This window comes from Brassica napus, chromosome C7, assembly GCF_020379485.1.
Source record: "Brassica napus cultivar Da-Ae chromosome C7, Da-Ae, whole genome shotgun sequence".
NCBI lineage: Eukaryota > Viridiplantae > Streptophyta > Magnoliopsida > Brassicales > Brassicaceae > Brassica > Brassica napus.
Genome location: NC_063450.1, coordinates 14,492,144 through 14,505,200, shown reverse-complemented (window position 1 = coordinate 14,505,200; position 13,057 = coordinate 14,492,144). Strand labels below are relative to the sequence as shown.

Sequence of the window (13,057 nt, the reverse complement as noted above, 5' to 3'; positions counted from 1 at the left end):
GGTGTGAATTTCGGTTCCCACATAGCACCAACATTTTCTTTTTCAAGGATTTTAGAAGTATTCAATACTTGTGTATTATCTATATTATTGATTTTTTCATGAGAACTAGATTCACCAATATTAACATTAAAAGAATCACCAATATTAATTTCATCATTTTTTTCTTTTTCATGTGTTTCTTTCACAACAAATTTATCCATAGATCCTTTTTGTGATCTAATGAAATTTTATATAAGTTTTTTTTTTTTGTCTTTTAGCATGACCAGATGGATCCATATTTAAATTAACAATTCTATTAATTTAATATTTACTAATTAAAGAATAAAACAATAGAACCTGGACTGGTATGAAGATGGATGAAATAAGAAAATGTTAACAACTCAAATCTTTTAAATGCTCTGAATTTTTTTTTGTCGAAGCACAGAGAACTTAAAACAAAAGGAAAGAAAAATAGAAGGAGATAATTCAGATTGATATAATTAAAAAAATATCTATTTACAAAAGAAAATTAAGTAGTTTCAAACGGCTAATCAAATTAGGATAAAAGATAAAAGCTTTGTTCAATGGATTTTTAGTTACCTTCGGATCTTGAAAATTGAGATTCTCCATCTTTATGGACGGCTGAGACGAGAAGAAAGACCTCAGACCAGTTTTTTTTTTCCAATTATATAATTATGTTATTGTTTTGGTGGGTCACGTGTTGTTATTTAACAAACAATTGAGCTTTTTTAATTACAACAGGTCCACAGCTACCATATATATTGAAGGTTAATAAACGAGAATCTATATATTATGGGCCCTTGAAATTGGTGGACCCGGTGATGTTGCTCTTTCGGCACTCGTATAGAGCCGGCACTGCGATCAGCCACCTTATTAGCTTCTCTTCCTGTCCACGTGAATTTGATCTTAGTAAACTTCTGGGCCCACCAATAAATCTCTCGTATCTGAGAGATGTCAATCCAAGTCCCACATTGGAAGTTTAGACATGGAGTGTCTAATATATAAAGAGATGTCCAACTCTAATTAGAACGAGTCTTTTTGGGAAGGAAACCAAAAGTAAAACCATGCGGGCTTGCCTAAGGCCCAAAGTGGACAATATCGTACTAATCGGATAATAAAGTTGGACATGTGATTTAACAATCCCAACAATTGGTATCAGAGCGGTTTGACAAGATTCTACAAGAAGACCAAAATACCCTTCGAGTATGAACGGGACTCAACGAGTTAGGATTGGGAGGTATACGGCATAGATCAAGTCAAAAGATCCTGGAAGTTCCTCAGTGGAAAGGGAGCATCTTCAAAGCACCTCAAAGTAATCTTGCGACTAAGGGTGTCGAATGTCGAAGATGCGACAAGGCACCAAGATGATTCGCTAGAGGAGAGGACACAAGGTGTGTGGTCCTTGGCTTGAGGGGGAGAATGAGAGATGTCAATCCAAGTCCACATTGGAAGTTTAGACAAGGAGTGTCTAATATATAAAGAGATGTCCAACTCTAATTAGAACGAGACCTTTTGGGAAGGAAACCAAAAGTAAAACCATGCGGGCTTGCCTAAGGCCCAAAGTGGACAATATCGTACTAATCGGATAATAAAGTTAGACATGAGATTTAACAATCCCAACAGTGTTCAATTATAAGCACTAAATTGCGACTTCTTGTAACCTTCTGATTGTCTCCTTCCATATGTAGCTTCCGATACCCTTGAAACTAGCAGTGCTGAATAGCCATTAAAATGGCCTGAAGTTCGCTCTCATATGCATTCACAACTTGACGACCAACAACTTGAACTGAACCTCGATAACTACCATTTTCATCTCGCAAGACCCAACCAACTGCACTAGCTATATTATCACTTACAAAAGATCCATCAGTATTACACTTAATCCACCCATTCAATGGTCTTTACCACCTACTCTTCATCGTTTGTCTATCACAGGAAAGATACTTTGTTTCCAGTGGAACTGTGCAATTTAGGTTTTGAGAAAACAAAATCTAAAAGTGTAGCAGGCCTAAATGCGTTAAAGCCCAAGTTTATAAGTCTATTAATTACCAATCACATTGTGTACTTTGGTCGGAAGGGATAGATATCAGAAATGCTATGTTCTGTCTGTATACACACATAAAGATATAAATGCAAACGGGAAGAAATCGGCGAACCTAATTTTATTCCCATAACAAATTCGATTCTGTGTGGCGATGATATCCGATCTTCCAAGGGATTTGGCGGAGAGGGTGCTCTCTAGGCTTCCGGTGACATCTCTGAAAGGAGTGCGATCTACATGCAAAAACTGGAAAGCTTTATCAATAGACATGATGTAACGGCCCGGTTCTTGGCCCAAAATTTCTTAAGGAGAGCCCGTTAGGATTGCAGGCCATTAGGGTAAATAACCTAGGGTTCCCTCATTTTCCTATAAATAAAGCTGCCCCCTCTCTCTTTTCTCTCATTCTGAAACTTGAGCGAAGCCCTGCAGAGATTTAGAGAGACTAGGAAACCCTAGCCGTCAAGCTTCTCTTTTTCTTTTCTCTTTTCTTCTCTCACGCCTCTCTCTCTCTCCTCGCCGTCGCTCTCTCTCTCCCTTTCGCCGAGCAGCCGCGAGTGGTGGTGGTGGTTGTAGCCGTTTGGTGGTGGTGACTAGATCCCGTCTCTCTCTTGTTCCCTTGTTCCAGATCTGTTCAGATCTCATCTCCCTTGTCTCTTGTTCCAGATCCAGATCTAGGCTAAGGTGGAGTGTCTTGAACCCAATCTACTCCCATGATTCTGTATACTCCTTTATGTTGGAGTTAGGATTGAGTAGTCCATGTTTGAGAGCTAGGTTTATAGAACATGTTATTGTTAGGATGATAGATGAATGTATCATGATGCATAAGAACACTCATACTGATAAATGGGACTTAATGAACTGGTTTATGTTGTTGTGATGATGATTGGATGATGAATGATGCTTGTATGATTGGATGTGTTGTCCCATGGGCTGATTGTGAATAAAGCTAGGATGCTAGAAGGAGCGAATGCTAAGATGATTGATGAGTATTGATTGTTAATGTTATTGTAAGTAGAACTTGAGTGCGATGTGTATTGTGTGAGACACCGATAACGGGTGGCGTCTAGTGAACGTGTCTGAGTAAGAGTCTAAGTGAATGTGAAAGTGAAAGAGAATGAGAATGAGAAGGTGAATGAGAATGAGAAGGTGAACGTGTCAATGAACCTGTTTGAAGTCCTGTTTGGGCCACCGAGAACGGGTGGGCGTCTAGAGTCTAAGTTATATAAGCCGCGGGGTAATAACTCTACGCTAGGCACCTATAGGAACTGTGGGGTAGTGTCCCGTTGGGGCACCCACAGGAAATATGGGGTAGTGGTCTAGCGAGAGCTACCTACGGGGCAAGAAAGAAGAGCCAGCCACGAGAGGCGGGATATAAAAAGTGTGCCAACCGCGAGAGGTGGAATATAAAAACGTTTGGGTGTTAAAGGTGTCATAAGGTGGAGTCAGTCTTGTATGTCGAGTCGGTTAAGTCTATGGTTTGATGTGTGGGGCAATGAGTGAGATCATTGTACTGGTTGATCGTTAGGTTGCTAGAAATGTAGAGAATTGTGAATGACTGGTAATGATGATGGTATGAAATGTTAAGTTGCATGAACTGATTGTAGTGGCTAGTCAGTCCTAATTCCCGCATAGAGTAGTATAGAGTGTCATGCGGGCAGGCTGGTCTAGAGTAACTTCACTGAGTAACTTGTTGCTCATCCATCCCTTCCATTTCCCTGTGCGCAGGACTGTAAGTAGATATATATGGGTGTGGGTGTGACGGTATTTCAAAGAAGGTTATGCGTCCGTCGACTCTTGGGACCAGTAATGGGACACGTAGGGTTGTCTAAATGAGTAGACACGTGTCCATAACGCCCTTTCGATAACCCCGGTCGGGCGCTGGGGGATCGGGCCGTTACACATGATTTTTAGAAAGAGGCACATCGGTGAAGCAAAAGCAGCAGCAAATAAGAGGAAGGAGTTTCAGGTGGTGATAATGCTCGATTTTCGGGTTTATTTATTCAACGTCAATCTCCTCAATCCATCATCTATGGAGCGTATAGGTAAACTTATTAGCCTAGACGAAGCAGATCGTTTCGAGATATCTCAAATCTTTCACTGCAGCGGTTTGTTGTTATGCATCACCAAAGACAAATCTAGGCTTGTTGTGTGGAACCCTTGTTCCGGACAGACAAGGTGGATCGAACCACCAAAATAGAAGTCAGAACTTCATTTCATGTGTGATATTTTAAGTTGGACAATTATTTAGAAAGTTTATCAAATGTACATAACTTCATTATACTATCTTTTAATATTTTTATTTTTGTTTAAAATAAAATAAATATTTATTAAAGAAAATTCTAACAAAATCTTGGGGGAATTTCATGTTTACCACTTTTATGGTACCATTATTCACCTTTACCACCACTAAAGGGACATTTTCAAAATACATTTTTCATTAAGTGACAAAAGACTCTTATACTCTTGTTCTCTATATATATAATAAATAATCATTTAAATAATACAAATAAAAATAAATAATTTTTTTTTATGTTTTCGAACTAGACTTTTCATGTTCGAACTTTTGATAATTTTTTTTGAAATTTTTTTCAGAAGTTCTTTATGAAAATCGAAATTATATGTGGAACTATTTTTTTAATATTTTTTTAATATTTATTTATATATTTATTAGAATCCTAAATTTCTCAATCCAAAAACTCTACCCTACCCCTCAACTCTAAACATTAAGTCTAGATTAGTTAACCCTAGGGTATAAATGTTTTTTACCCTTCATTAAAAGTGAAGGTAAAAGTGGTTAGTGTAAACATAAAAAGTGATACTATGAATGTGGTATTTGTGGTAATTTCTCCAAAATCTTTTAAAAATCTTTTCAGTTGCTTCTTAAAATTTATTTCTGAAAATTGATTAATTTTAATTTTAGTTATCATAAAATATGATCATAAATTTGAATTTAATTTAGTTTTGATTTATAAACGAAAATTAAAAATTATATAAAATACTTTAATGATAATAACAACTCAAAATTATTAATTTTCAAAAATACATTTTACAAAGTTTTTACAAAGATTTTGTTGGAAAGCAATATCTATTTCTATTTAAGTTTTAAAATAAAATATCTTATTATTAAACACATAAATCATGACTTATTTATATGTGTCATTTTTTAATAAACTATCTCTTTGAAGTCACAATTTTAAATGTTTCTATCATGTAACATTGCAATTTATGTCAATAATTTCTAACACAACTATAATATTCTTATTAATGGTTAAAATTTAATTTACACCCTCCTTCGAAGATGAAACCCTTAATCTTTTTACATATCGTATATATAAAGTTTTAGTCAATTATTATTAGCGTTTATATATTTCAATGAGTTAAAAACCATTTCATTTTAATATTTGAAAACTATACCATATTGGTTTATTAATCACTATATGTACAGTTTTACATCTCCTACTTCAACCATAAATGGACGAACAATATATATACGAAATGAATATATACATGAACTAATACATTAAACATAAACACACTTTTATCTTCTATATGCATACTAATATCATGGAATGAATGACCTATATATGTCAAAATTTAATCTTCTAACACTATTTTATACAAAGAGAACACACATTTATCAAACTTGTTTAATGTTACAGTATATAATATAGTTCAAACAAATTTTAACTTTACTTTATATTTGATATTATTTTCAAATTTACTTTAAATTATTATTATTTTCATAAATTTTTAAATTTATTATTAAAAAACAAAATTTAACCCTCCCAAATCATTTATAAATATATAAGAATTATTTAGAAAATTTTATGAACTCAACTTCACCACATAAATAATAAATCCTAAATAATAATCGTTAAACCATAAACTCAAATGTCAGGATATCTTTGATTTGATTGAGTTTTATTTTATTTTTTAAATGATATCCAAATTGGTGTATTTCAAGCAATTTCTCAAATAGAATCTTTACTTCAAATTATTTTTAAGTACACAAAATATTATAGTTTCTTTTTTAAAATTAGTTTTCTCTTTTAATAGTATCCCAAAAAAATCATCTCTATTATATATGTTCAGTTTAATTTAATTTCTATATAAATTCCAAATTTTAGAAATGAAACATAAAAATTATGTAAAATAGTATTGTTACATAATGTTTACAAAATAATATCTTTTACAAAATACAAAAAATTATGTAAAATAGTATTATTACATAATAATGTTATATAAATTAGAATATTTTAGTACAAAAAAATAAAATCTGCACGGATGTGAAGGTCAAGATGACCTAGTTTACTTTTACATTTCTAATATTAGCTGGGTGCTTGGCCTACTGCGGCAGCAACCACTGCCACTGAAGGCTGCGGTTGCCTTTGCTGCTTATGGAGCCTTTGTCTTCTAAGGGTCCTCTGCACTGATTCCTAGCCTCGGGTTGACTGTCAAATTTATCAACAAGGTCAAGAAGCAAGAGGGGAATCGCGTCTGTGTTTTGTGTTAGAGTACGAACCATTTTCTCAACGCCATCCGTAACAGTTCCTGAAACAACCAAAACACAATATCAACCTTGCGATCATCTTTCTATACACAGTATTAAACTATGCCGTAGAAGAAAATAGAACGCAAAAAGCTAAAATGAGAACACTTTTGTTTGATATTTGAACCCAAATGATGACAGTAAAGAAGAACAGCGCAGATCAATTGCCATACAAATGATCAATCGAGAGTCTAGAAGGGTGATAAGATGAGATTATACCCTCAGGGAAAAAAGATTCACGGTTGTGCAGTTTAGCAACTTCCCATAATTCTTCACTGCCTTGTAATTGCGCAATAACTTTCATGTTCCTGAGCATCACCAGCGCGTGGTAAGAAGGCAAGAAAGAAGAAAAAGAATGGAATCAAGTGATTACAGATTCTATCAAGTACAAATCTCAACTGTTCAAGGCCACCAGTAAAAGGTAGGTGCTTTGCCGATCATCAGATTTAACAAAGTAACTGGGACGTCTATCTTAGGGCCTTGGTGCAAAGATCTTAAGCAAACCTGCACAAGCCAAGAAAAGGGACGGAGAATTTAGCTTTAACTAGAAACCCAGAAGCTTTCTCTATCATATAGGCAAAGCCCCAAAGGAGTTGAGATATAGTTATAGTTGATGTACCTCTGGAGCTCTGAAGTCTTTGGTTCCTGACCAAGGACCGTCTTTCTTTTGCATTGCATCCCCTAGTAAAATCAGAATAAGATTTTGGTATAAGTCAAATTCCAAACGAGAAACAAAAGTCAATGATTACGCCAGAAATGCACCTTTGTTTGATATTCCAGCGCCAGTCTCAGGCTGACCATTAGTTCGAAGCCGCATTAGGGTCAGATAAAGAAATTTCTACTCAGTTTTCCCTGGAAGAGCAGTGACACGTTTTCTCACGTAGGAGCTTTGGATGCTGCTTCCTGCTGACACACATACACGTAGAATGTCGATCGACACAAACCTATTGTCAATCGCGATATGACGGGCCAGACTTGCTCGTGACTTACGCCCAGAAGATCCACATTATTACAAGACTACCCTTAGCTGCCTTTTACCTAGTATTTATGTGCTCTGCCATTGTATTAAGCAACATACAATCTTTTGTCATATTTTATTCACATCATATAGTTTTAGAGTTTTCAATACATTTGGAGATATAATCCACAACTCCTTCATAGTTTGTTTTAGTTCCATTGATTTCTTACTCCATTCTATTTATGCATTCTATTCAGACTATTGCTATATTTTGCTTTATCATGAGTAGTTTTCTTTGTTAGATTTAGGGTAAATTAGTGTTTTGATGGATTAGCTAAAACTATAGAATTGCTAGGGTGATTACATAGATATCAATCATTAGAATTTCTATTAATGCTTATGTTCTGGAGTAGCTAATTAGAACTTTGAACTTAGGATTGTAGACAACTACGACAGTAGATTCTTCACATGAATTGATTCTCCTGAGCTAGGTTACTAGATACATGCGACAGCTCGTCTAGGAACATTAGTGATATCACTCAAATTATCCTAAGGAGTGATTTATACTCTCTCAAATAAGAAGTCGAGTTGTAGTACCTAGGGATCGAATTCACAGGGAGCTAGGGAACCTAATGGATCTAATATGATTTGTTAAGTAGGAAGCTTTTAAGATTTAAAATGTAAATTTGCAGTTTTGGTTGAGCAAGTAATTGCTCGATTGATTGGTTGAGGTTTTGGTGCTTAAAAGGAAATAGCTAGACTTGGGGTTTCTATTCAGGAAACTTGGAATTATAATCCTACATATGCCTAATGAGTTGCATGCATGATAATGTAAAGCTCAACTATCATTTCAACAAGTCCATCAGTTGTCGCATGTTTGGACTTGTCTATTAACTAGATCTAATGACCCAAACAAATGTTTTCGATCAATAGTAGTGTCGATCGATGATCCTATAGGGATATCGATCGATACACCTTTCACTCCGTCGATCAATTATCCAATATGAATATCGATCGACGCGCTTCTAGTTAAGCTTTATGCGCGGGTTGAATAATGCTTACTAAGCTAACTACATCAGCTATCGCCTTTCCCTTAGCAAGAAACTTAGCTCAATTAGAATGTTTTCAGGATGAGAATGAAGCTCTCGCTTTTATCTATCAATTCTATGGCAAGTTCTAGGTAGCTAATCTAGAAACAGGCATTAATGAACAATCCTAATGACAATTACCACAACTCAGCAATCTATAGTTGGGGCTAATCCCTCATAACCTATTTAAACCCTAAATCTAACAGTGGAACTACTCAGACATGGCCAATCAATTCATGAAAGCAATTAGGTTTGAAAACTTCATAGAATAGTAAAAATAGATATTAATGGAGTTCCAATCACAAATTATAACTTTGGATCTTCTCTCCAATCTATCACAATCCTAAAACCTTTTGCTGAAAGTAATAAAACTAAAAACATAGAAAAGCACACCCTTTTGCCTCTAACATGGTGGCAAATCTTATATAGTTAGGTTAAAACTGATATCTTGTATATTTCCATTATCTTATCCATTCATCCATGTGCATTTTGATCATATAGACTAGGATTTAGCCATGTTTAGGTTGCATTTTGCATACATAAGTCTTTATCAGGTATTGGAGTACCACATGGAGTTCTCGGAAACATTTGGGTGTGTTTGGAGCTCGAAAGAGGTGTAAAGATGATCATTGGACGAGCAGAGCGTTGGGAGCGACTTCCCGGAGCGACACCAGCAAGTCGCTCTGACCTGCCTTTTCAGAGCGACCTTACCAGAGCGATGCGGAGAAGTCGCTCGCCATTTCATCCCGGTGGAAGCCGAAAACTGACCCGGAGCGACCTATCAGAGCGACCACTCCAGGTCGCTCCCGAAGCCCAGAGCGACTTGGCCAGAGTGACACCCCGAGGTCGCTCGCATTTCTATCGCATGACGACAACACAATGGAGCCAGAGCGACCTCTCGCAGCGACACAGCGAGGTCGCTCCCGAAGCATGGAGCGACTACTCGGAGCGACGAGCGGAGGTCGCTCGCATTTTCATCACTCGGGAACGCGAGAACGAGTCCGGAGCGACCTCTCGCAGCGACACAGCGAGGTCGCTCCCGAAGTGTGGAGCGACTACTCGGAGCGACGAGCGGAGGTCGCTCCGCGTCTTATTTCTGCTCGAACTTATGATTTCTCAAGGGCCTTTTGGTCATTTCATGATGCACGTTTTTATTTTCTAAACCTATGTTTTAATACTCTGTAAGCCACCAGGAGGCAGAGCTATCTTTGTTCTGAAGAAAACCACCAAAAACCTTGAAAAAGGGGATCTCTTTGATTCATTGATCACATGTTCTACTGTTGATTTCTATTCTATTATCTGTATTTTCTCTGAATGATTAATCTGAAATCCAATATGGGTTTAAGAGGAATCATGGAGATTAGTGAGTAATCACCTTTTGAATTCATGGGTTAGGGAGATTAAGGGTGATTAGGTTAGTTCTAGGATGTTTTAGTGTAGATCATTCTTGTTCCTTGCTAGTAGAGTATTCCTAATGCATCTTCTGAGTTGGCCACTCAAAAGTTGATCAATAGGCATTTCCCACCCGAAAGGTGTTTGATGAAATGCCTGAGACAACTCTCCTAGGCTTTTAGTATACTTTGCCAAAGACATTTGTTGTTAAAGGTGCTAAGATAGCTAATAGACTTGTTAGTAATGATTGCTTTCATATTATTCAACCAAAGACATTTGATGTTTGAGATATGTTAGCAAATGAGCATTTATCTAGACATAGAGCTTGCTTAGAATTGTGTCTAGGCTTAAGGTTGATAGTTTGATTGATCATTTGCCATCCTTAGTTCGATACTTGATCACCCAAGGTCTAATCCCTATGCCCATGAGTTCTCTTTTCCCTTAGTCAAGAAAGTATCATTTTGTTATTGCTTTCTAGTATTAGTAGTAGTTAAAAACTCATCTAAATCATTGGTTGCACTTAGATTAAGTGAGTACTTGCATTCTCAGTGCTTTGATATCCCTCAGAACTGGTTCGACAATCACTATACTACAACATTTGTCTTAGGAGCCTTGAAAACTCCTAACATCAAATTGGCGCCGTTGCCAAATTCTGAGTAGATTTAAACATTGAGATTTAGTCACTTGCTTGAGACTAAGTCATTTTAATTTTGTTTTGTTACTGATTCTTCTTCTTCACCTACCTTTCACTTTCAGGTGTATGAACTTGAGGAGCAGGGGTCCATCAAACCTAGTTCCAATAGTAGCAGACATCAGAGCTTTTGAGAGGGAGTGTGCTAGAGCTAGAAGAGAAGAAGAACACCAGGCCCACTTGGATATTGATATGGCAGATCCACCGCAAGGGGCAGAACACCAACCGCGGGCAGCTCGACCCATTGGCACTTACGACCGCCCCAACATACATGGTCACAGATTCGGAATCCGAGCACCAGCTGTGGCAGCCAACAACTTTGAGGTCAAGTCAGGACTCCTCAACGTGATCGAGAACAACAAGTATCATGGCTTGGCTCTGGAGGACCCATTTGATCACTTGGATAGGTTCGACAGCTACTGTGGGTTGTCAAAAACCAATGGTGTGTCCGAAGATGCCTTAAAGCTCAAGCTATTCCCTTTCTCTTTGGGGGATAAGGCACGTCAGTGGGAGAAGTCTCTACCCAGCCACTCTATCACCACTTGGGATGAGTGCAAGAGAGCATTCTTGGAGAAATTCTTCTCATCCTCAAGAACTGCTAAGCTGAGAAATGAGATCTCCAGTTTCCAACAGAAGAACTTGGAAGGATTCAGTGAAGCCTGGGAGAGATTCAAGGGCTACCAAGCTCAATGCCCACACCATGGTTTCTCTAAGGAGAGCTTGCTGAGCACATTCTACCGTGGTGCTCTTCCTAAGTACAGGGCCAGACTGGATACAGCTAGCAATGGGTTCTTCTTGGGGAGAACTGAGGAAGATGCAGAGGAGCTGGTTGACAACATGGTAAAGAGTGATGCAGTCTACAGTGGAGACCACGACAGAAGCAGTCGAACAGATGATAAGCAGACGAGGAAGGAGTTGAAAGCTCTACAGGATAAGATAGACATCCTCCTTGCTGATAAAGCCACACAAGAGCAGCTGCACTTTGTTGGTAACCCAAGCCAAGATACACCACCTGTTGTCCATGAGGTTGAGGGTTTGGAAGGTCAGGAAGACCTGTGTTTCATCAACAACAATGGTAGCTGGTACAAAAAAGAGCCCAACTTTCAGTACAACAACTACCAACAGAAATCCTACCCCAACAACCAACAGAGTGGTTATCCGCCTCGAAACAACCAGCAAGGCAGCTATCAACCTCATCAAAACCCCTCATCTGGTTCCTCTGCTCCTCAAGAGAGCAGCACTGACACCCTGCTGAAACAAATCTTGGAGTCTCAGACTAGAAGTGAGAAGCATGTTGGATATGAGTTGAAAAACCTTCATTCCAAGATTGATGGAAGCTACAATGAGCTCAACAACAAGTTCTCACATCTTGCTTCTACAGTCAAGAATTTAGAGAATCAGTTTGCTTCCATGAACACTCACCAGACTCGCCAGCAAGGATCTCTACCTGGAAAATCTGACCAAAACCCCAAGGAGGCCAAAGCTATCACCCTTAGGAGTGGTAAGCAGTTACCTCCTACAACCCTCACCAGGGATGCTGAGAAACTAGGTGAAGAGGTGGCCATCAACTTAGATGATGAAGTGGTGATTGTTGATGAGAAAATCAATGATGAAATCTTGGAGAAGATTGTGGAAGCCAAGGGTAAAGGAAAGGTTGGGGAAGCGAAGAAAACAGTGAAAGATGGTGAAGTTCTTGCTCCAGCAAGTGAGAACTCTTTTGTTCCTCCTCCCTATGAACCCAAACTACCATTCCCTGGTAGATTCAAGAGGCAGCTGCTAGAGAAGTACAAGGCTTTGTTTGACAAGCAAATGAGTGAAGCTCAGGTTGCAATGCCCATCATCGATGCTTTCATGTTGATTCCTCAATACAACAAGTTCCTGAAAGATGTTGTAGCTGCAAAGAAGAAGGAAATGGAAAGCATGATGATTCTTACCCATGAGTGCAGTGCCATCATCCAAAGGCTTGATGTTCCAGAGAAGTTAGAGGATCCAGGATGCTTCACACTACCTTGTGCTCTTGGACCTATGGTATTTGAGAAATGTCTCTGCGATTTGGGAGCTAGTGTCAGCGTGATGCCTTTGTCTGTTGCAAAGAAGCTTGGATTCACTCAGTACAAGAAGTGTAACTCTCTCTGGTGTTAGCTGATCGTTCAGTGAAGTACCCTGTGGGCATCTTAGAGGACCTACCTGTGAAGATTGGAAGGTATGAGATACCTACAGATTTTGTGGTGCTTGAGATGGGTGAGGAGGCTCAGGACCCATTGATTCTTGGAAGGCCATTCTTAGCTACAGCAGGAGCAATTGTTAAGGTGAAAGCGGGCACGATTGATCTCCATTT

General features: G+C 38.1%; 1 long non-coding RNA gene and 1 other non-coding gene across 2 annotated transcripts; both read right to left on the bottom strand.

Annotated features, from left to right (window-relative positions):
• Window positions 1-4,912: 4,912 nt before the first annotated feature.
• On the bottom strand, window positions 4,913-7,490 carry LOC125590213. The gene is made up of 4 exons (XR_007326446.1): window positions 7,210-7,490; window positions 6,990-7,094; window positions 6,810-6,898; window positions 4,913-6,592 (listed from the first exon to the last, which is right to left on the bottom strand). It is a non-coding gene; the product is annotated as an uncharacterized LOC125590213 (long non-coding RNA).
• Window positions 7,491-11,319: 3,829 nt separating this feature from the next.
• On the bottom strand, window positions 11,320-11,426 carry LOC125590798. Its single transcript, XR_007326800.1, has one exon. It is a non-coding gene; the product is annotated as a small nucleolar RNA R71 (small nucleolar RNA).
• Between the last annotated feature and the right edge of the window lie 1,631 nt (window positions 11,427-13,057).